This window comes from Rhinolophus ferrumequinum, chromosome 6 (assembly GCF_004115265.2).
Source record: "Rhinolophus ferrumequinum isolate MPI-CBG mRhiFer1 chromosome 6, mRhiFer1_v1.p, whole genome shotgun sequence".
Lineage (NCBI taxonomy): Eukaryota > Metazoa > Chordata > Mammalia > Chiroptera > Rhinolophidae > Rhinolophus > Rhinolophus ferrumequinum.
This window is the reverse complement of record NC_046289.1, coordinates 14165328-14187606: the sequence shown is the minus strand read 5'-3', so window position 1 is coordinate 14187606 and position 22279 is coordinate 14165328. Positions and strand designations below refer to the sequence as shown.

Genomic DNA, 22279 nt, shown 5'->3' with positions numbered 1-22279 from the left:
GGGTAAATTCTTCAGTTTTCGAACACGCCTCAGAAGTTGAACAAGTCCACACGGCTTCCGCTGAGTGCAAGATCTTGAGGCCTAGCTGTCGGCTGTTTCGAACATTTCAGAACTCGAAGAGTACCTCTGTACCTTTACATTGGGAGCAGAAAGTGAGCACATTGAAATTAAATAGCATGTTCACATTCATTGTAAAATGTTAATCCTTACAATATTTTTTTTACTTTGGATGGGAAAGCATCTTGCTCCCTTCTTATAGATGAGTATTTAAGGTTCATAGAATCAAAAAGAGTCACTGGAGATAGCGTGGTTAGTCATCTGAAGATATGGAAATTGAATCCAAACGTGTGTGTGTGTGTGTGTGTGTGTGTGTGTGTTGTTTTTTTCCCCAAAAAAGGTAGTCACAAATGATGCATACAAAAAAATATTATATGTAAACTTTTAATAAAGACAATAAGTCCAAATTGCACCTTGCCAAACTATCCAAACATCTTCCACAAATAGTAAATTTTGTTTGAGGGAATTAAAACCTGGTTTATTGGAAAGGGCATTCAGCTGAGCACTAATGCCTGAATTTCAGGCACGGATTCTACCCCAAATTCCATTACCACTGAACAGTTGCTGCTGAGGTTACAACCTCAGTAACGGCTCCCAGGCTCCCTCCCTACTTTCCCAGTTCCTGCTTCCCAGGCCCTCAGCTCCACACTTCACATACATGTCATCTACTCCTCACTAATGCACATCAGTTCGGTGTTATCATCCTCATTTTCTAGATAACAAAATGGAATCCTAGAGAAGTTAATTGCTCAAAGCCAAACAATGTAAGCTAGTCATTAAAATATAGCCATGGATTTGCATACAAGCTCAGCCACCTACCAGCTCTGTGAACTTGGAAAAATTACTTCATAGTCTCAGTTTTAAGTGATAAAATTTGGAACAGATTTGGAACACAAGGATTCATCCAACTCTGAGTTTCTGTTTTGTTTGTCTGTTTGTTTGTTTGTTGTTAATGTAGGCGTGCCCTTTGTCCTGCTCGTCTCTCATGGAACATCCCGCAATTTAACTGCGTCTCACAGCATCAGTGTTGCCTTGGAAATTAATCTCAATGCCAGCAAATTCTATGTTTCAAGAATGGAACCCCTATTCTTAGAGTCACACATAATGAGCCTAAGGGCAATTGGAATTAACCTAACTACCCAGGAGTAAAGGATAAAGCGTGATATGAGGGCAATAAGGTTTTTGGCTAGGGGTTGGGGTGGGGGGGCTGTGCGGAAATGGAATATTACTAACTCTCACACATATTTGGTCATTATTTCCTAAGCTCCATTTACCACCTGCACCCACTCGACATCTCCATGAGCCCAATATTTTTTTCCCCTTTTTTTATTGGCTTTAAGCTTCATTTTCTGTTAAATGGACTGCAGGAAGCCCTGAAAAGTGGCCAAGAAGCCAAACAAAAGACGAAAAATTTTCACTTGAAATCAATGATGATTGTGTGAATTATTGCCCTTCTGCTTTTGATAAGACTAGCAAAATCATTTAGAAATTACAACTCTTAAATACTCATTCAACCTTCGATTAACACGCAGCACTTGGAGTTTCATGAACTTTGTTGAAATGGATTTTGAGCCATTGTAGTCTCTCATAATGAGAGGGAATTACATGCCTATTTTAGAAATAAACTAAAAAATAAGAACATCTTTCAAAAACTATATTACATTCCAAAATTCTAAAGCATTTTCCAAAGCAAATTCTTGGTATACTGAAGAGGGTTTGGGATTTCATATCAGAGTTAGGTTTGAATCTCAGCTCTAACACTCATTGATGTGTGACCTTGGGTAACTTCCGTCATCTCTCTGAGCTCCTGCAGTGACATAAGAATAATAATATTTACATTAAGAGGTCTTCATGAGGATTAAATAGGATAACATCTAAAATTGTCTCATACAGAATATGACAAACTGAAGCCCTTAATAATTGTTGATTTCCTTCATTAAAAAGACAGGTAAAATCTAATTTCTGGTGCCTCGTTTCCTAGTGAATGAGAACTGAAGAGTAATATTTATGTTGGAGAGAATAATACTCTTGGGTGACCTTGAGGAAAAAGGGAGCTTTGCTTCCCTCCCATTTCAAATTGCCGTGCCAGGAATTACTGGACAGATTCATTTGAAATAAGAACTTTCATACCTGAGCCACTGCCCAGAAATTATGGCACCATTTCTGGGAAGTTTTGAAAACACTTTGAACTTACTTTCTAAAGTTGCTTTGCATTCCGTACTGCGGGGCCCCTCTGCACATCCATGACTTGGCTGGAGCTGATGCTGGCTGTGCCAGCATATTTTCAACCTGATCAAGGCATAGAGGTCTGAAAATTTCATGAGAGTCTGTTTTTGTGAGATTTCCAGATTTATACCAAGCTTTACAGATCCCAAAGGGATGCATAATTCAGAAAAAAAAAATGTATAGATAGAGAGTCTACCAACTCTATGACACATCGGTTGGCGTGCTTAATTCGGGTTGAATTAGGTAGGGGCTGATTGGGAGTGTGACTTCTTATTTCCCCTTGAGTGGAGATAACCTCTTATTTTTTTACAGGGTAGCCTTTCAGATTTAACAATAGTAGAAAGTTCCTAGAAACTGGAAAAGAATAATGTCTGGAAACACTAATAAAGACTTAGAATCAAGCCTTAGACTAAACTGAACTTAGGTGTGTGTTTTCCTGGATTAACCGTAAATTTACTTGCTTGCCTGTGTTTTTAATGGAATACTATCCAAAGCATATAAACTCAGTAGTTTCTTAGCAATTATCAGATATCTGTTCAATGAAACACTATTCCTTATTTGCCTTGGTTGTTTATTGTTTTAATGCAGTTGTATATCCAACCAACACTAGTAATACAGTTTACTGTTTCCTTTCATAAATCACCTCTGGAAAAAAATTGCCTATTAAACTACATCGATTATATAATAGCTAATACATTTCTTCCTTTTTAATCGACATATCAGTATCTGTCACTTTTTGCTTAGCATGAGACATACAACATGAAACATTGATTTTATCCAATTCCAGGTGAAAAGAAAGAAACATGGTGATGTAGTTAACCTAGAGCAACAATATTGTGGGAAAATATTCATTCCCGGTCAGATTTCTAAAAATATTCAAAACAAAAACCCATTTGACTCCCTCTGCTGGTTTATAATGAGGAGTTCTAGGCTGAGAAAAATTATTTTATTCATTCATTCATTCATTCGCTCAGCAATTTTTGCGCCTATATTATGTACTACGTACCAGATGGAGATATCTTTTATTTGATGTCCTGGTCAACAAACTCGTAGATTCAGATAGAATTACTAAAGGATAGATCTTAATATAAATATTCAATGAAATGGATTTAATTCTCAAAAGAAGGAATTTATATATATAAATTTTGACACGGTCTTTTCCAAGTCTCGTATTCTTATCTTATGGAAAAAGGAAAAAAAAAAAAGTTTGTTCACCACTGTTTTTTGTTTGTTTGTTTGTTTTTTGTTTTTGTGTTTTTTTCCAAAACTAAAATTTGAAACTATCTGAAGATGTGTAAGGGAGACGGCTATGCGTCAGGAGGAATAACAACAGGATATGAGACACCTCTTTTGCTGAACTTGTGTTTGCCATGATCACTTTATTCAATTCCCATGGTCAATATGTTGTCCTCTAAAATTCTTCTTATTAGATTAAACAACAAAGGAGATACAAAGTGGTCCATGTGTCTAGAAGGTTAAAATGCAAAGTCGTTGTTTTTCCAGTGGATGGTAAAAGATATTGACTCTCTTGCATTGGCATTAATTAGTTGATTGTATGCAGCTTTGAGGTCTGGGATCCCAGACTTCCACAATTAATAGAATGATCTAGGGGAACAAGGCCAAGATTTAGAGCCAAAAGTCCTGGATTGGGATTCCAACTTCATCAATTATTAACTTTATGACTTTGGGTAAGGTCATTTAATCTCTTTAAGCCTCAGATATCTTCTCTGTAAAATGGACTTGATATAAATATCTGTCCTATCACAGTCTCAGGATCAGAGCATCAGAAATATTATCATGTGAATATTGACTGAGTCAAGGGTTGATAAAAAAAAAAACAACAACAAAAAACAACTGTGGATCCTCTTTCATGCCCATGAAGAAGGCAGAATAAGTGAAAAGATGACAGCTTTATGAATCAGGGTAATACCAGGTGCTCACACAGGTAAATCCTGAAAACACAGGAGCTTAACACAATGTAATTATGTGGCATACTCCTAACATACCCAAAGCAGTTTACAGATTGAGAGGAAGAAATGTTTTGTTTTACATGTTATTGTTGTCCCTTGGAACCATGAAGTTCTGTGATGAATTCTCTGCATTTGGCTACCAGGGAATGAAAAGAGAAAACGAGCACAAAAATCTCATGGGGAATTTGAGGCCAGACCAAAAAGTGGTATATAACCGCTTTACACACTTTCTATAATCTAGAGCTAATCCTGCAGATCCACCAATATACAAGTCTCTTTGAAATGTAGTCTTTCATTGTCCCCTCAGAAAATAGAAAAAAAAAAAAAACAATAGTGAATACATAGAATCAAATTAACCACAGCCTCCTTAAAAGATGAGACTTACCAAAGTTATCAGGAAATATTTCTGAGGACAAAAAAGTTATATACAGAGTTTAATGTCTAAATTATGGATCAAAGAAGTTATTCTCATTCTATGGTCTTCAAGTTATTATCTAAGGAAAGCATGAGCTTATTAAAAAGAAAACAACAACAACAACAAAAAAGCACAGTATAGCTAAATATCAAATGTAGTTAACACTTGAACAGCATGGGAGTTAGGAGTGCCAACCTCCAGCACACTTAAAAATTCTTGTATAACTTTTGAATCCCCAAAATCTTAACTACTAATAGCCTACTGTTGCCCAGAAACTTTAATGATAACACAAATAATCAATTAACATATATGTTGTATGTTATATATATATTATATGCTGTATTCTTATGGTAAAGTAAGCTAGAGAAAAGAAAGTTTTGTTAAGAAAATTATAAGGGAGAGAAAATATATTTACAGTATTTATTGAAAAAACTAAGTGTGTAGGTGGACTCATGAGGTTCAAACTCATGTTGTTCAAGGGTCAACTATATTTAACTAAACAAGAAAATTTAATATAATTTGAAAAGTACTGCTTTTTGTGCATATTCACTTATGACTATCTTTGACTAATACAAAATTAGCGTTGTATTTTTTTGCACACCTTTGTTTGTCAAATAATTTTTCAAAAATAGAATCCCTTGAAGAAGGAACTAAAAGAACTTGTAATGATTCAGATATAATCATTAGACTGAATATATATTGTAGGAAATCAAATTTGAATTAAGCACGAGATCCTTTGTGGGTCTCTCCTCACCATTTACTCTAGCTGTAGGTTGATTGATATTATTGAGTGGATCTTCAGTATTGACCAAATCAATCAGAGAATCAACAGAAACAGATATGTTATCAATTGTCATGATTTAAACACTAATCATATGACCCTATCTTCAAAACCAGCCAAGTCAATGAACTCAAATGGTAAGTTCTGAAAATGAGCCTCTGAAATTACTAACTAATCTCATTGGTCTTTTAATTTGAGCATGATGAATTCCAAGTCTTCATCTCACATAAGAAGATTTAAAAGTTCATACAAGAATAGTACCTTCCTAGTTAAAAAAAAAAAAAAATGATTTTTGATGTTCTAGCCCAAGCTCTTTCTGTATTGCATAAAACAGGTGTAAACCTCAGAATCTGTTCATTACTCATTGACCAAGAGGATGTCTAAATTCTGACCTAAACAAGTTATGATTCTGGTCACTCATTCAGAACTATAAGTTGATAAGAAAAGAAAAATAATTCAAGGAAAGAAAAAAGAAATCAAAGAAAGAGGGTCCAAGGATGGTTATTGTTTTTTGTTTGTTTGTTTGTTTTTTGGGGGGGTGGGGGGTTTGTTTTTTATCACAATATAGACTTATTTTACTTTTTCTCCTTAATGGTTCACTCTGGTCAAGTTGGCCAATTGTGTCCATGTTTGTTTGTTTGTTTTCATGTTAGCATTCTTTTTATTATGGAAATGGAAGTGAGTCAGGAGCTCCCTCTAATGCAGAAGTTGAAATGCAGTGGCTCTGTGACCATTAGATATGATTTTCACTTACTTTCATTTATTTATTTTTTGGCCACATTTAATTGGTTGCCGAAAATTAAAAACCAGGCAATTTCACACACACACTCACACACACACACACACAAAAGAAAAATCCCATCCTTGATTTCTGACTTCTTTAAAAAAATGAGAACATCTAACAACTCTGGGTCAACATTCAGGAGCCAAGTGGCAGGGACAATTTTTATTTCGAACTTCGTTGTTCTAACTCCCATGAGGCTCCACAACTCCCTGATTATGTACCCAAAATGGGAGTTCAGCATCACCAAGCACTTTCCTTCACCTGGTCTAATCTCCTGATGTGTCACTTTCTTGGTCCTGGAGCCTTCGGAATTGGTGGCCTCTCTCCAACACTCTGTAGTATGCCCTCAAGACAGACCTGGAAATGGAACACTTGATGTTTTACTCTCCATCCCTGTGGCTTTATGAAAGTAAATTTAACTGTCAGTGACATCTGTAAACTACATGTGATTAATTCTATTTCATAAAGTTGCTTCTCTGATTACATAACAACATGTGGAGAGGTTTGTATGTATCCTGATTCATAGGAGATGCTCCATAAGAAAACTTTATCCCCTTCCCAAAGTTTCCTTATTTCATTCAATACATAGTCCAAGAGAATTTACTAAGTTGCTGCATTTTTAATGTGCTCACAGCATTTTAAGAATGATTCTGTTCTAATTGGCTGTATCCATCAGATTTACATACGTTCAAGAATTAACTATAATAATAGCCAATGTTTATCAAGTACATGTATTATACTAGAAGTTTGTTTAAATACAGAAACATTAAATGTTAAACTATGTACTAGCTTTTGCATACTAGAAAAATAAATATGGCATGTCTATTTTATGATTGGCCTGATATCCTTGCATTGAATAAAACATGGGAGCCAGGGTGGGGGGGGGCAGAGTGGAAGGGGGTGTAGAGTCAATTTAAAGTTCACTTAAAGAAAAAGTCTCAAAGAAAAATATGACAGATCTGCACTTCACTATAATAAAACTATGATAATTATCATCTAATAGTATATCAATCAGAAATATCAGTTCAGGAGGTTGATACCTGACTAGTCTATCATCACATTTAGAGCTCAAATTCTTAGCCTCAACAGGTGCTGATACAAAGAGGTGTTGCATAACCAATACTCATGTGTTCTAATGGCCAAGCTGTCATTGTTTTAGCTTCTCCATTTTAAGCATATTTTTCTCATGGCCTTTCTTTGGTCAGTGCTTCTTTACACTGAGAACATTACCTGCACAGCACACCTGTTTCGGCGAGGAGACAGGTGGCTTAACAAGGCAAATGGGCCTACTTCTTGTGACATTTTGTTAAACAATGAATAATGCGAAACAAAATCCTTTATGGCTCATGAAATCTTGCTAACAAGGCAGATGTCCGCTGTGCATTTCCTCGGGACCTAAAATGCAAATATTGATATGCTGATAATCACTGGACCTTAGTTTCAGTAATTGTTTCTATCTTCATTTTCTCTTATTATTCCCCATAAGAAATCTATTCTCAACTAAGAAATCTTATGCACAGAATACAACTGATATCAAAGGTTTAATAGCCTTGCCATCAATAAATTGAATTAAATCTCTCTTTAGCAGTAAAGCAGAGATAATAAGATCACGGCCATAGAACATTCAGTGATGATTCTTACACACTGGAACCTAATATAATGGCTAATTGGTCATTGTTACCTATTCTTTTAGGCATATTGGTTATGTCTCCTCATAAATATCTCAATTCTAGCTCACTCACTTCATGAGAAAGTCTTTATTGGCAGTATGACACATCATTAAACTATACAATAGGGTACCATCTTTCAGCTTTGACTATGCTAAAGAACATACTGTGCCAAATGGTCTAATAAAAAAAGTAGCCAAGTTCCCACTCAGCGACACTAAATACAAAAAAAAAAAAAAAAAAAAAAACAAAAACAAGTTTTGACTATGAGAATACCAATTTTCTTGTCTTTTGCAGATCTTGATCCCAAGCATTTTTCTTTACACTTTGTTTTATGTTTTCCCTTAATTTTCCAATGGTTTCGTAAATCAAGTCCCAATAAAGCTATGACTTTATCTTCATTATATTATGTAATAATAATATATCACTTATTTGTACACTGAAAAGACTAACAGGAAAGAGGAATTGGAAGTAGGAATTGCAAGTTTAGACCCTGGCAATGATGTGTAAGTTTGCTGCCATCTATAGGCTGGCAGGAACGTTTATGGCCGAAATGAACCTTGAAGATCAGGCTCACCCACGTGGTTAATATAGGAATTAGGTGTTTCCTGACAATTAAAACTCCTAGGAGTTTTAGAAGAATGTCTGGTCAATATCACATTGCTTAATTTCTCCCTACATACTAGTTGAGATTTTTACTTCTCGTGAAGACATACGAGTCAAAAGTGAAAGCGGTATGAGTCAAAATTGCAAGTGTAAAGTGATATTAGAATACTCAACTTTTTAAAATAAAATGTACACGTTTTTGTTAGTTGAAAATTAGTATATGTTTTAAAAAGAAAAAATAGAAGTTAAATATTAGAATGTATTTATGTCTGCCTTTTAGATAAATGTGAAAGTCATATATAATTTGCCCTTTGTCATTCTATATTCTTTAGCCAGTAATAAAATTATCTTCTTTACCTTTATATTCTATCTTTTCTACCTAAAAATCTGAGTCAGGCTTAGTACATACAACCACTCAATAAGAGATGAATTTCAAAACATTCCTTTAAAATAGTGTGCATGTGTTTATTCAGGTTTTTCTTTTTGCCATAAATATCCAATCGTCTGTGAATTCAGATTTTGACAGGAGCTCCGACCTATACAGTTTTATACAAAATATTCTTTTTTCATCACTCTTCTGCCTCTGGATTTAAGAACCAGTGTGGGACGCTGCACATAGCTCCCCAGGGGCAATGCCTGGAAGAAAGAGGGCCAACCAGTCACGGCCCACATAGCATTTCTTCAAATATGCAAAATTCAATGTACTTGGACAGGGTGGTGCTAAAGGCACTGCTAAGGCTTGCCAAAGGGACCAGTAACAGTTGTCACCACAGGTGGCTTCCAAAGACATCCCAGAGGAAAAACACTAATCAGTTGCTAATCAATCTATTTCACTCCTGCTGTTAACACGTGTTGCCTGAAAGTCTCTCCCAACACCGTCTTACTGCCTCAGATTGGAAATTCATGTGTTCAAGCCTTCTCTCCTTAGCTCGAGTGTCAACCACAACTTAAAGGTAGTGCCTTTGTGCCTCTCACAGTCAGATTTACAACATTTTGAACTTACCAGAAACAATAAATGGTTATCAAATCATTGAAAAGACGGAGAAGCTGTAAATTGCCGTTATGAATTGAAATCTAGAACACCCACACTTAGTCATGCTAAAGAACTAAAAAGGGGTTCTCTTTATCCATCCCCCCTAGCCTGTGCAAAAGCAGAAAATGTGCCATTTCTTACTAAGAGGCTATATTTGTCCAGTCCTTCTCATTTCTATATCTTTATGCATCTCCTTTAAGTTATTTTACCCAGGCATTTAGAACTTGCATTATACCTATGGAATGATAGTAACGAAAATTACCAGTATTTATTGAATGTTTGTTATATTCCTAAGACTGAGACTAGTTCTAGAAACACTAGAGTGGATACCTTGGAGGACGCTTCATTCCATCCAATTTAGTCTACACGTATTTTGCTATATGAGCACGACTGAATCCCATATTTAAGTTGTACTCTTGTGCCTAATCCTATCTCATATGATGTGTGTCACAGAAAGAGCACTGTCTTAGGAGTCAGAGGACCTGGTTCTAGTGCTGGTTCTGCCACTTATTGAATGTAAAATTAGCAAGTCTTAATTAAGCCTCAGTTTCCCTGTATATATAAAGGAGCTAACGCTTTTTAAAATCCGTTCATGTATGTGGAAGCAATGTGTAAACTACAAATTCCTGTGTAAGCACATGTAGATCAATAGTTATTATCGCCAGACTAGGACTGGAAACCAGTGGGGTGAGGAGAACCACACACCCTTCCAGGGCCCGCTGTGTGCCCCCTTCCCATGAGTCTTTCCTAGATTGCTTAAGCCAAGTCCATACTTCTGGCACTGCAACTCCCTTACAGTCTGTATTGTCTTCAGTATTCCCCCATTTCCTTCAAATATACTAATGTTCTCTGACTTGCTCATTTAGGTCAAGGAATTTTTCTAAGAAAGCACTTCTATGTCATGTCCTCATATATGCGGAACCCAGTACAAAGTAGGGGTAAATATATGTGCACAACCTTACAGGGAATCTTTCAGCTACGCCACTTCACATTCATCTGTCTCGCCTTTTACTGCAACTATGGCTATAGGGACAAGTTTCTCACAGGCTTCCAGTGGCTTCTCTTCTGGAAGCTACAGCCTCTGCCTGAGGTTAGTGGAGCAGATCCCATCTGCTGCCCTGGGGCCTCTTCTTTTATACCTTGGCAACTAAAGTGTGTGTGTGTGTGTGTGTGTGTGTGTGTGTGTGTGTGTGTGCATGTGAATGCCCATGGGGTCATTTTTAACCAGTGTAATAAGAGCGAGCAGATAGTTTGTTTCCCCCTTTTATTTCTGGGGGGAAGTTTCTGAGCTGTATTTCCTGAGGCTTCTCAGCAGGTCCGGACAGCATCAGGCCCCACCCAGAAACCCAGGGGAGTAGTCTGATAGACGGACAACCCCTTCCTCTGTCCTTTACTGCTTTTCTCTTTCACTCCCTCTGTTTGCAGGGAATCCTGGTTAAGACATCATATTTAAGACTTCAGCAAGAATTTGGCATTAGAATATCTTAGACCTTAGTGAAGAAAATTGAACTTTCTTGTTCTCTCCTCCATGGCTTTACATTCTAATGTGGAATTTGTGTCATGCAACAGAATGAATATACGATCATCAGGGAAATTAAGACCATGTTTAAAAATATATAAACAGATTAGGTCCTGTCTCCAAATTCAGTTACATTTTTAGGAACTAAGTGTTAGGGCTTCCACATACGAGTTTTGGTGGATGCAATTCATCCCATAATGAATATGTTAAGGCATAGGGACTCCAATGAATACTTTTATAAATTGGTGATTGTCTAGGTAGTTTTTAAATCATCAGTATCAGAATCACATTTTAATATGAAAAATATGAGGAGTCCATTCTAAATGTTGTGAATAAAAATCGCTCAGAATATGGCTGGGGAAACTTCATTAAAAAATAAAATCAATGGTGACTCTTGTGTACATTACATAAGTTGGAAAACAACTCATATAAACAATGAGATTTTTCTTTATGGTCTGAGTAAATGGCGAGGGCAGGGTAGAGATTCAATTAATCTTTTTGCTATTGAGTTATTTACATTCATCTCTAAATATGGCTGGAATGACCACACACTGTCACCCAAACTCAATTCCCTCTCCCAAAAATTCAGAGTTGGGACAATCAATCAGACAACAGCTCTTCTACATGTTGTCTGAGCTTCTGCACTCAGCGCACTGAGATACAATAAAAATGGTGGCATGTAACTCATTCTATTGTAGCAAAACAGTGTTTTGCCTGTAACCTTTATAGGAATTTGAATAGTAGTCAATTAAAAAAAAAGTAAAAGCTCAGTAGTAAATTTAGAAATATCCAAATGTTTATGCACCTCCACCCTCATAATTTCCTCTCCCACAAAACAAAGACAATTGGTGCCTATCACAGAATGCCCTCCTTGAGAATGTGGCAAAATGAATCAGAGATTCTAGTTCAAGTTCCTCATTCAGGTACTCCATCCATGTGGCTTTCTGAGATGAGGCTCCCCAATGTTTACTGCCTAGAGCTGCTTTATTGGTATCTTCCTCAATATGACTTGCAATAATAACAATGATAAATCTAATAATGTTGATGACCAGAATTTGGCACGTCAGGAGCTTACATTTAACATAATTAGTTAAACAACAATATGAAAAGACTACATACTGTATGATTGCATCTATGTGACATTCTGGAAAAGGCAAAACTGTGGAGACGTTAGAGATCAGGGGTTGCCAGGGGTTGGTAGGGGAAGATGAATGGGTGGGTCGTAGAGGATATTTAGGGCCATGAAAAGACTCTATGATACTGTAATGATGGAGACTCATTATTGATTTGTCCAAACCCATAGCGTATACCACACCAAGAGTGAATTCTAATGAAAACTGGACTTTGAGTGATGATGATGTGTCAATGTAAGCTAATCAATTGTAACAACTGGTCGGAGATGATAAGAAGGGAGGCTGTGTGTGGGGTGGGGGCTGGTGGCATGTGGGGAATTTGTATTTTCAGTTTTGCTGTGAACCTAAAACTGCTCTGAAAAATTATCTTTATTAAAAAAAGAAAAAGAAAAAGAAAGTAAAACATCTAAGCCAGTCACCATTCACTCTCCACCCTTCCACTACTGCCACCACCAATGAAAGAATAAGACACTACCCTTCAGAAACCATGAGCAAAAAACCCAAATTATCAAGATGGGAAGTGACAAGTCAGGATTTGAACCCAGGTATTTTTTATCTTATTAGCAGGCACCACATTGGACTGTACAGAAGACTTTTTGTAGGTAGGGTATAAAATGATTCCTTCCTTAATATTCCTATTTATAACCATCTGTGGGGACAGAGCCAGGAGTGCAGTTTCCAGACTCTCGGCCTCACGTGGAAAGGTGCTGGCTCAGATAGTAAACGGCCATCAACTGTGATTGGATGGCCATCAGCTGTGGCTAGTTGGCCATCAGCTGTAACCAGTGAGCCACTGGCCACTAATATAACCGCCATGGCTAAGCTAGCAGGAGGCAGAGTGTGGATTACAGATTGTGTGGCTCCTGCTTCCTGTGTCTCCAACCCAGTGAGAATATAGTGGTATGACTCCCCTATCTATGGCTCCGTGGGTGTTCCTTTTTGACCTCACCATGTCCTGTGTTCTTATGTAGGGAGTGGGACCAGAGACCCCACATGACACCCTGCATGAAACCATCCCTAGACCCTTAAGGAGGGAAAAAAGAGGAGACAAATCTAAAGGCACCTCACACATAACCAGTCAGTTTTTCAAACAGTCAGATACAATTTTCCTTATGTTCTTCAAGTCCTGGAAATCAAGAATTGGTTTTAAGCCCTGCTTGTTATTGAGTGGTTGCTGGAAACTAGGGGAGTAGAGGTGTTCTGATTTCCCTCTAATCACTCTTCTTTCCTTTGCATGGTGACTCTATTTGCCAGAAAACTTTCTTGTCGCCTCTCGGGGGGAGTTCTGCTGAGACTTATTCCAACTTGTTAGCTGATCAGCCAGTCTTTGGATCCCAACCAGCGTAGGTTCCACTCAGAGCTTTGCTATCCTCTGAGCTCAGCTTGCAGGTCCCACTGTGTTACTACAGCAACAGCACACAGGTAATTACATCCTTCCCCAAAAGTTATCAGTTAGAATGGGAAAGGGGATTGAGTTTGGGGGATAGTGTGTGGTCATCCCAGCCATGTTTAGAGATGAATGTAAATAACTCAATAGCCAAAAGACTAAATGAATCTCTATCCTGGCCCCACCCAATACTCAGACCATAAAGAAAAATCTCATCATTTTTATACCAGTTGTTTTCCAACTTATATAATGTACATAAGAGTGACCATTGATTTTATTTTATTTTTAAATGAAGTTTCCCCAGTTATATCCTGAGTGATTTTTATTCACAACATTTAAAATGGACTCCTCAGAATTTTCATATGAAAACGTGATTCTGATACGGATGATTTAAAGACTACCTAGACAATCACCAATTTATAACAGTATTCATTGCAGTCCCTAAGCCTTAAGATATTTATTATGTGATGAATTGTGTCCACCCAAACTCATATGTTGAAGTCCTAACACTCAGTGCCTGAAAAGGTAACTGAATTTGGAGATAGAGCCTTTAAAGAGTTGATTAAGTTAGAATGAGGAAGGGGGCGGGGCCTAATCCAATCTGGCCGGTGTATTTACAAGAAGATGAGATTAGGACACAGAAAGGGACCCCAGGGATGCAGGCAAGCAGAGGAAAGGTCATGTGAGGATACAGCCAGAAGGTATCCATCTGCAACCAGAGGGAGAGAGACCTGAGACCTCAGAAGAAACCAGACCTGGTGACATCTTGATCTTAGACTTCTAGCCTACAGAACTGTGACAAAATAAATTTCTGTTGTTTAAGCCACCCAATTTGTAGTATTTTATTATGGCAGCCCTAGCACCCTAAAACCGAGTTGTATGTACAAAGCAAGCTCCCCAAACAGTAAATATGGCAAAACATTTATTACCTGAGCATAGAATAGCAGTCAGCAATTCTGTTTTGTGTGTTGTTACACGACCAGTACAGTGCTATTGACCCAGAAGTTTAAAAATGTTCTCAAAAAAATTGTGGTACAAGTTACACAGTTTGGCAACACACACAAAAAGAGGCTGACTGTCGGAAAAATGATGTTTATTGACCAATTAGATGGCTAATGTCATTTGTGGGGGCTAAGAAGATATAAAGATCCATGAATCCTCTAGGATGTTCACAGGAAAGGTCCTGAGGATGGTAAGCCACAGGTGAGTTTCCAGGTGGAGACAGATGGAGCTGCCCAATAGGATAGCAATATGTGAAAGTGATGGGTTGATCACGGTTCAGTTTGCAGAAATTCTCTTATATTACGCCATATAATTCTTTCCTCATATTTTTCTAGCCTATTTAATATTTTATTCAATTACTCAGGAAGGACTTAAATAAGGGGAACTGATCAATAGAACAGAAACTAGTTACAAAGTAATCAGGATGCAGGAAGGCTGGAAAATGGGCTGAATTTCATAAAAAGAATGTAAATTCTTGCTTGGGGGACGAAGAAAGGTTCCTGAAAAATTGCTTACTTTCTAAGTTATTTCTCTTTATAAGAAATTTTAGTCAGTACTTCTTTTGAGCCCCATAACAATTAGTGCATAAGTAAAATTTGTCAGGCTTGCTTTGGGACCAAAACTTCAATTAATTTTGTTAATTTGGTATCAAAACCTAACATCACTGCATTGAAAACAGCACGAGCATTAGAAACCCACAGCCTGAAAATGGCAGAGGAGGACAATAGACATTCATTTATTTTGGCCATCCACCATGTTCCATAAAACTTGTTTATTTGTCTATTTGCTTTTAATATATAAATGTACGCAACCACGACTAATATTTCCTAATGCATTTAATGAATTTGTGGACCAATTAACTAGTGAGATGTCATACAGTAGGTAGGGTTACAATACCTGCTACTAGAACATTTGCATAAGAATTTCACTGGCTTGACTCAATAGAGGTTCGTTTCTTTCTCATGTAACACACATCAGTGGGGGATCTGCCCCAGGTGATGCTTTGAGGATGCAAGTTCTTTCCACTCTATGCCTCCCTCTCAATCCCCTGGAGCCTCAGTGTTCTTTGCATCCCTCTGAGGGAAGGGCAAGCAACATGGAGGAGCATACACAGCCTGTAAATACATTGGCATGGCAAAGAAACACATCACCGTCTCTCACACCCCATATATAAGAATTAAAGACTTGGTCCCACCTCAATGTAAGGTAAGCTGGGAAACATTCCTGATAGTATTGCCACTTTCCAGCAAAAACTATGGAAAGACAAGCACAAATTTTGATGTACAACTGTTTCTGTTGCCAATCTCAAATTAATCCTTGAGCCAGGATGGTCGATTTTGATCTCAGTGATTCATAGCCCATTAGAATAAAAAACAATCAAGAAAATATAAAAAATGCAAATTGTAATCATTTTAGGACTGGAAAGCTATTTTCATCTTGAGCAAATAATTTGAATTTACATAGAGGATCTTGTCCTTTTTGATAACAGGTGATTTTTTTCCTACCAAAACATTATTTCTCTTAAATAATAAATAGTCACCACCGGTGAATAGTTGTATAACAGCAGAGCACCTGAAAAAATGTGTTGCCATGACAATATAATTCACATCGTTAACAACTTTTATTTATTTCCTCTCTTTCCAAATAGGTGAAATTTACGAAAATCTTACAATAACTTCTAAAATGGCAGAAAACTAGAAGACATGCATTAGGATCATAAATAGTCAAATTTCCACCACTTGAAAATGATTAGAAATAAAGGAAATAAAACTTTTCTGTAGTCAGCTTAGAGGCACACTGATTTTCGTTTAGACAAAATATCCTGTTTTTAACCTTGAGCAATGTGCTCATACACGCGTGTGGAATAGTAGTTCATATTTAGGTTCCTCTAACATACCACATATATTAAGTGTGCATATTTTATGTGTCATTTTGAATAAGGAAGGATAAAGTAAAATAGAATAACAATAATGACAGTGTTCAGAATGCCGTAAATGGATACAATTTACCCCTAAACATCGGGGGAAGTGTTATTAATTTCATGTTAGTTAATGTAATATTGATCTATGTGTGGTTCGTATGTACTAAATTCTGGTCTTCCTGTTCCAATTTGTGACTCTGTAATGTTAAGGGGATTATAATTCTTACTACTTACAGCAAAAAAAAAAAAAAAAAAAAAGTTAGATTTCTCCACAGTATAATAAATGCTCCCAGACCATGGAATTTCATTTTGCTGCCTACCATCTGCCTTTATATTTGATCTCCAGCTTTCTTTTCCACAGGATATTAAAATCTGTACTTTTTTTTTTTTTTTAATTCCAAGGAACAGGAAGAGAGAAAGGACCATAGTCCTCACCCACGACTCATTTCCAGTTTCGATTTCTTTACTGTGTGGAGCTGTTGCACAGAACTTACATGATAGAATGGCATTCTCTAAACTTTGTGGAATTCTAGACCTTCACAATATTCATAGGTATATGAAAATTTTCTTCTCTCAAATGTTGAGGATTTCGTAGTTTATGTGATGTTAGATAGTTTTGTGTTTCTTTGCTTTCTTACCAGCAAGACTCCTCATAGCTTGCTATTACCCATATGCCTTCTGATTGCCCAAGAAATGGAATATGTAGGGGTCTGCCAAAGTTATTTGTAATGGAATCCCTTCTTTCCAGTCATCTTACAAGAGTAAAGCTCAGTTAAACATTCTCTGGGAAATGCTAAATCAAACACTCACACAGACTAGCAGGGACCCATGAAATCTTGTCTCTATCATTGCCCAATTTAAGCCCTATTTTTAACATTAAACTGCTTTCTATCCCACACCCTTTAATCTTTGACTCCAATATTTATTTCAGTGTCTTCTGTTATAAAAAACCAGTTGACTAAAATACATTGTGCCCATGTGGAAAGCAATCTTTGCTAGGGTAAGATAGCAGTAAACATGACCCACTCAGCTTTGGGTTTCAACATGGTTCCTTTGCTTCCATGACTAAGTTTAAAGGACACGACAGTATCCTTCCAATAGCAGATGTCCAGCAGTAAAACTAAGGGCTTTCTGATAGTCTCACAACAGGGAAGAAACGCATTACATAAATAGAAAATGGTCCATCTCAGAAACCTTTTATTTTAAACAGTTAAATGGTTAGGTCATTTTAGACTTACATGATACCTTCAAAATTAGTATAGAGAATCCTGTATGCCCTACCCTCAGCTTCTCTTATATTAACATCTCACATAACCACGAAACTTTTATCAAAACTAAGAAATTAACTTGGGACCATACTACTAACTAAAGTACAGAACTCATTCAGATTTTACCAGTTTTTCCACTTATGTCCTCTTTGTGTTTCAGGATCTAATCCAAGATCCAACGTTGTATTAAATTGTCACATTCCCTACAATTGGTGACAGGTCCTTGGTCTTTCCTTTTCTTTCATCACTTTGACACTTTTGAAGAACACCGATTAACTATTTTGTGGAATGTCCTTTGATTTTGATGTTTCCTCATAATTTGACTGAGTATGCATTGTTGAAAAGGATACCATGGAGGTGATGTGCCCTTCGCAGTGCATTATAACAAGAAGATAATGATGTTGATATGTAGTAGCAATGATGTTAACCTTGATTACATAGTGAAGATGGGAGTCTCCTCTGTAAATGGACTTTTTCCTTTATAATTACTAAATATGTTGGAGGAGATACTTCGAGATTATGCAAATATTCCTGTTTCTGCTTAAACTTTTGTGCACTTATTTCAGCCTTCATTGGTGGTTCTTGTTTGTGGAAATTATTATTTTCTCATTCTAATGGTGATATTCTAATTTTTTCAGTCTTCCTCCCTTCCCCCCTTCACCTCCTCCTTCTCCTCCTTTTCCTTTTCCTCCTTCTCCTCCTCCTCCTTCTTCTCCTTTTTTTTTCCTACAGGTTTCATATAATTTTCATTCCTTTACATAGAAGAAATACAAGAAGGCAACTTCCTAGGAACTCTGAGTAACTTCATCAACAATCCATTTGATCAGTTGCTCTACTTGAGTAGGGAAAACCATAGATATAGGGCTCTCTCTAACACTTTATATGTATTAATTCATGTAATCCCCTAACAACTCATGACCATTATTACACCCATTTTCCAGATGAGAAAACAGAGATTGAAAAGTTAAGCAAAATGCCCAGGGTCACACAGCCATGGGTGGTGGGCAGAGCTTTGAGCTCAGGGTTCTGTCTCCAGAGACTATATCTTAATCTTTGACCACATAATAAATCTTGGTTCTAAATCTTACCAGCTGTGCAACCTTGGACAAATTTCTTCTCTGAACCTGTTCTGTGATGTGTGAAGTGAGGATAATAATGTCTGTTTTTTCAGGGTTCTACCAAGGATTGGATAATGTATGTGAAGGGCTTAATCCAGTAGCCAGCACATTGTAGACACCCAATAAATAGTGTATCTTTCAGTTTTTGTATTCTTAACCACTAACATACTTCCTAACCGTTGATATAAGACATTTGTTGTATTTTTTGTTTTGCATTTCTTTGGCTTCCCCCTCCTCCCACTAAAGTCCCCACTTATTAAACTTAATAATAATTTTTATTATATTAAGAAGGAAAAGGGGAAAGAGGGAAAGGAGAAGAAAACTCATTTTTATGTAGCACTGCCAAATCTTTGTTATATATTTAATCTTTATAAAATCTCTAAGAGTTAGATTCTATTATTATTGTCAACTTACAGCAAGGCAACTGAGACCCATAAAAGATAAGTAACCTGTGAACTATCTCACACTAACTAGCAAGTAGTACAACCGGGCTTTGGACAAAGGAAGTTTGGTTCCAAAGTCTGCTTCTAACCACAAAAATTATACCAAAATATATTATTTGGTCATATTAGCCTGAATTTTGTATAACCAGTCACTCTTATATACTATATAAGTAGTCAGGCTGCTTCTAGAATTATTATGGGTTATAGGTTATAAAAGTGTCTTAGTCAATGATACTTCTTTTTGTCCATTTAGAGTCCAGTTGGTTTGTTCATTCATTTCTTCATTTAGCATTTACAGAGATTTCATCCCGTGTCAGGGCCTGCACCGAATACTGGGGGAGGGAAGGATTATGGAGAGAATAAGAAAATGAGGGCGACAAAACCTTTAAGGAGGGAGACTCACAATTTTTAAAAATTGTTCCAACTGTTGCTACTGAATGGATGCTTTGAGGTGTGTATCAAGAATGCTGGGTGAACTAACTTAGCATGAAGTAGGAAGTAGGTAAGCCTTCGTGGAGGAGAGAGGATGACACCTGAGTATTAAAGTGGAACAGATTATTTTGTACACTTGAAACTAATAAAAAAAATAATAAAACCTGAACAGAGAAGAATTCAGCATGGGTTGCAGGTAAGGGCAACAACTCACTTTGTGCCATTGGAAGAGAACTGTGAGAAGTTGCAAGGGGCTGAAGTCAAATCTATTTTGTGAAAGAAAGTGATGGGAATGGGGAGCAAAGGGGAAATAAAGCTGGAAAAGGAGGCATGTTTCAGCACATCCTGAAGAGCCGTACACCAAATGTAGACTTTTTTTTTTCCCCCTTTGGTGAATAGGAGCCATTGCAAGTCAAAGAAGAGATACCCAATAGAATCGGGCCTGGACTAGGGGTAGGTACACCTATGCTTTGTCCTTGGCTGGGCCATAAACAGGCTCTGTGATACTGGGTGGAACATTACTTCTATCTGGCCTCCACTTCTATCTGCAAAGTGAAGACCATGGCTTCTATTATTTTTAGGATCCCTTCCCGCTGTAAAAGAGTACCTATTGTCATAATTATCTTAATTGTGGTCTTTGAATAGGAAGTCGTCTGAAACACACGAGGAAATGAAAAACACCACTCCTTCCCAACCAAAGACATGAGGAGCTTCCCAAGGGAAGTGGTAGCATTCGTCATCACCACATAGCACCGACAATGACTGTTCCAGGGCTGGGGTTCCCCTACTGATGCTCACACCTCAGTTCTGCCCCAGATTTATCCCTCACATTTCTGCAAATTGTTATTCTAATTCTGATGGGGATCAACTTGCATAACTGTGCCCCATGCTATCAGACGGCTGTTTGGCCCTTTACCTGAATTCTTGGGGCAAGATGTTGGATTGAGCCATCAAGGTTCTCATGGGAAGAAGGAAAGACCAAATTGCTGTGTGTTTGGATGAACACACAGTTTTTAAAACTGGAGAGGAAAAAACCTGTCACACTTTATTTGTGTAGATATTTGTTTAGCAGTTATATCCATTTCTTTTCAGAAATAGTCTTATGCAACATATATATATATATATATATAAAATCACCAAATATTTCTTCTTCAGTCAGCAGATACAATGGTTCCCCATGTCTCATGGCTCAACTTATATTTCTTTTCACTTCATAATGGTATGAAAGCAACACGCATTCAGTAGAAAACATACTTCGCATGTGGAATGATCTTTTCCCGGACTAGCGACATTCGGTATGACCTTCTGTCGTACACTTGGCAGTGGCAGGGGCAGCGAGCCACAGGACCTAGACAGCCAAGAGATCATGAGGGCAAACAGTTGATACTGTACAGGGTATACATTGTGTTAGGTGATTCTGCCCAACTGTAGGCTAATGGAAGTGTTCTGAGCACGTTTAAGGTAGGTGACGCTAAGCTGTGGTGTTTGGTAGGTTCGGTGCGTTAAATGCACTTTTGGCTTATGATGTTTTCAATTTAAGATGAGTTTATCATGACGTAAGACCATCATAAGTTGAGAAGCATCTGTATTTAATAAACCCTTTTAAGGAGCATGTACAATTACACACACACACACACACACACACACACACACACACACACACACACACAGGTTTGGGGCCAGATATAAAAGCTTATTTCCCCAGGAAAATAACCACTGAAATGTATCCCCTACCTGTAGCTCCCGTGCTGGATGCTTTTTTCTCTGAGCTCTTGTATAAGTAGGCATGTGTGAAATCCAAATGCATGTGAGATTTCCTCTGCTCCCTTCACTCTCCGCTCTTCTGGTGGAAAAATCTGCCAGAAAGTGAGAAAATATTAGAGAATGCCAAGAAAAATTTCGTCCCATTCAATTCCCATGAATTTGAGAGCAACCATTAAGAAGGCCTTCCTCGTTGGGACACCAGATTCGCAGAGCAGAGGTCTAAGGTGAGTTTATATATACAGTCCGGTCAGAGTACCCAGGCACCAGCACCCTGGCTGTCCTGGCTTAGCTACTTCTCATCACCACTTTGGGGAAAGCGCAGGCACTGTGCTACCTCCTCTCCTATTTCACTCATAAAGCACTTTAGAATGCTGTTCTGGTTATTCTACTGTTTCCATCATTTTGGTCTTTTTTTTTTTTTAGGTCCTAGTTTTCCCTTTTGTCCTCTGTGTGACTTTAGTCCTCTACGTGATGGAAACCTATATCTGCAAAGTGCTTCAGCTAGTCACCGTACACTTCCTTTATTCACGTATGTCCTGTTGTGAAGTCCTTTCCATTTGTACTTAGCTTGTTCAGCCTGCTCTCACTTCCATAGCCCTCTTTCAAGGTGAATGGTGCTTCATAAATTCATTACCAAGCTCCCCAGTTCTTTTGCTTGGCTGGCTGGAAGGCTAATACAAATAGCCAGGCTTACTTCCTACTGGTTATTAGGCAAAGAAAGGCCAACATTTTGTTTGTTTTGCTTCATCTCAA

General features: G+C 37.5%; 1 long non-coding RNA gene across 1 annotated transcript; it reads right to left on the bottom strand.

Moving 5' to 3' along the window:
- Positions 1-497: 497 nt before the first annotated feature.
- On the bottom strand, positions 498-21826 carry LOC117022837 (uncharacterized). The gene is made up of 5 exons (XR_004423124.1): positions 21497-21826; positions 21017-21110; positions 6495-6590; positions 2252-2365; positions 498-1864 (listed from the first exon to the last, which is right to left on the bottom strand). It is a non-coding gene; the product is annotated as an uncharacterized LOC117022837 (long non-coding RNA).
- Positions 21827-22279: the final 453 nt, after the last annotated feature.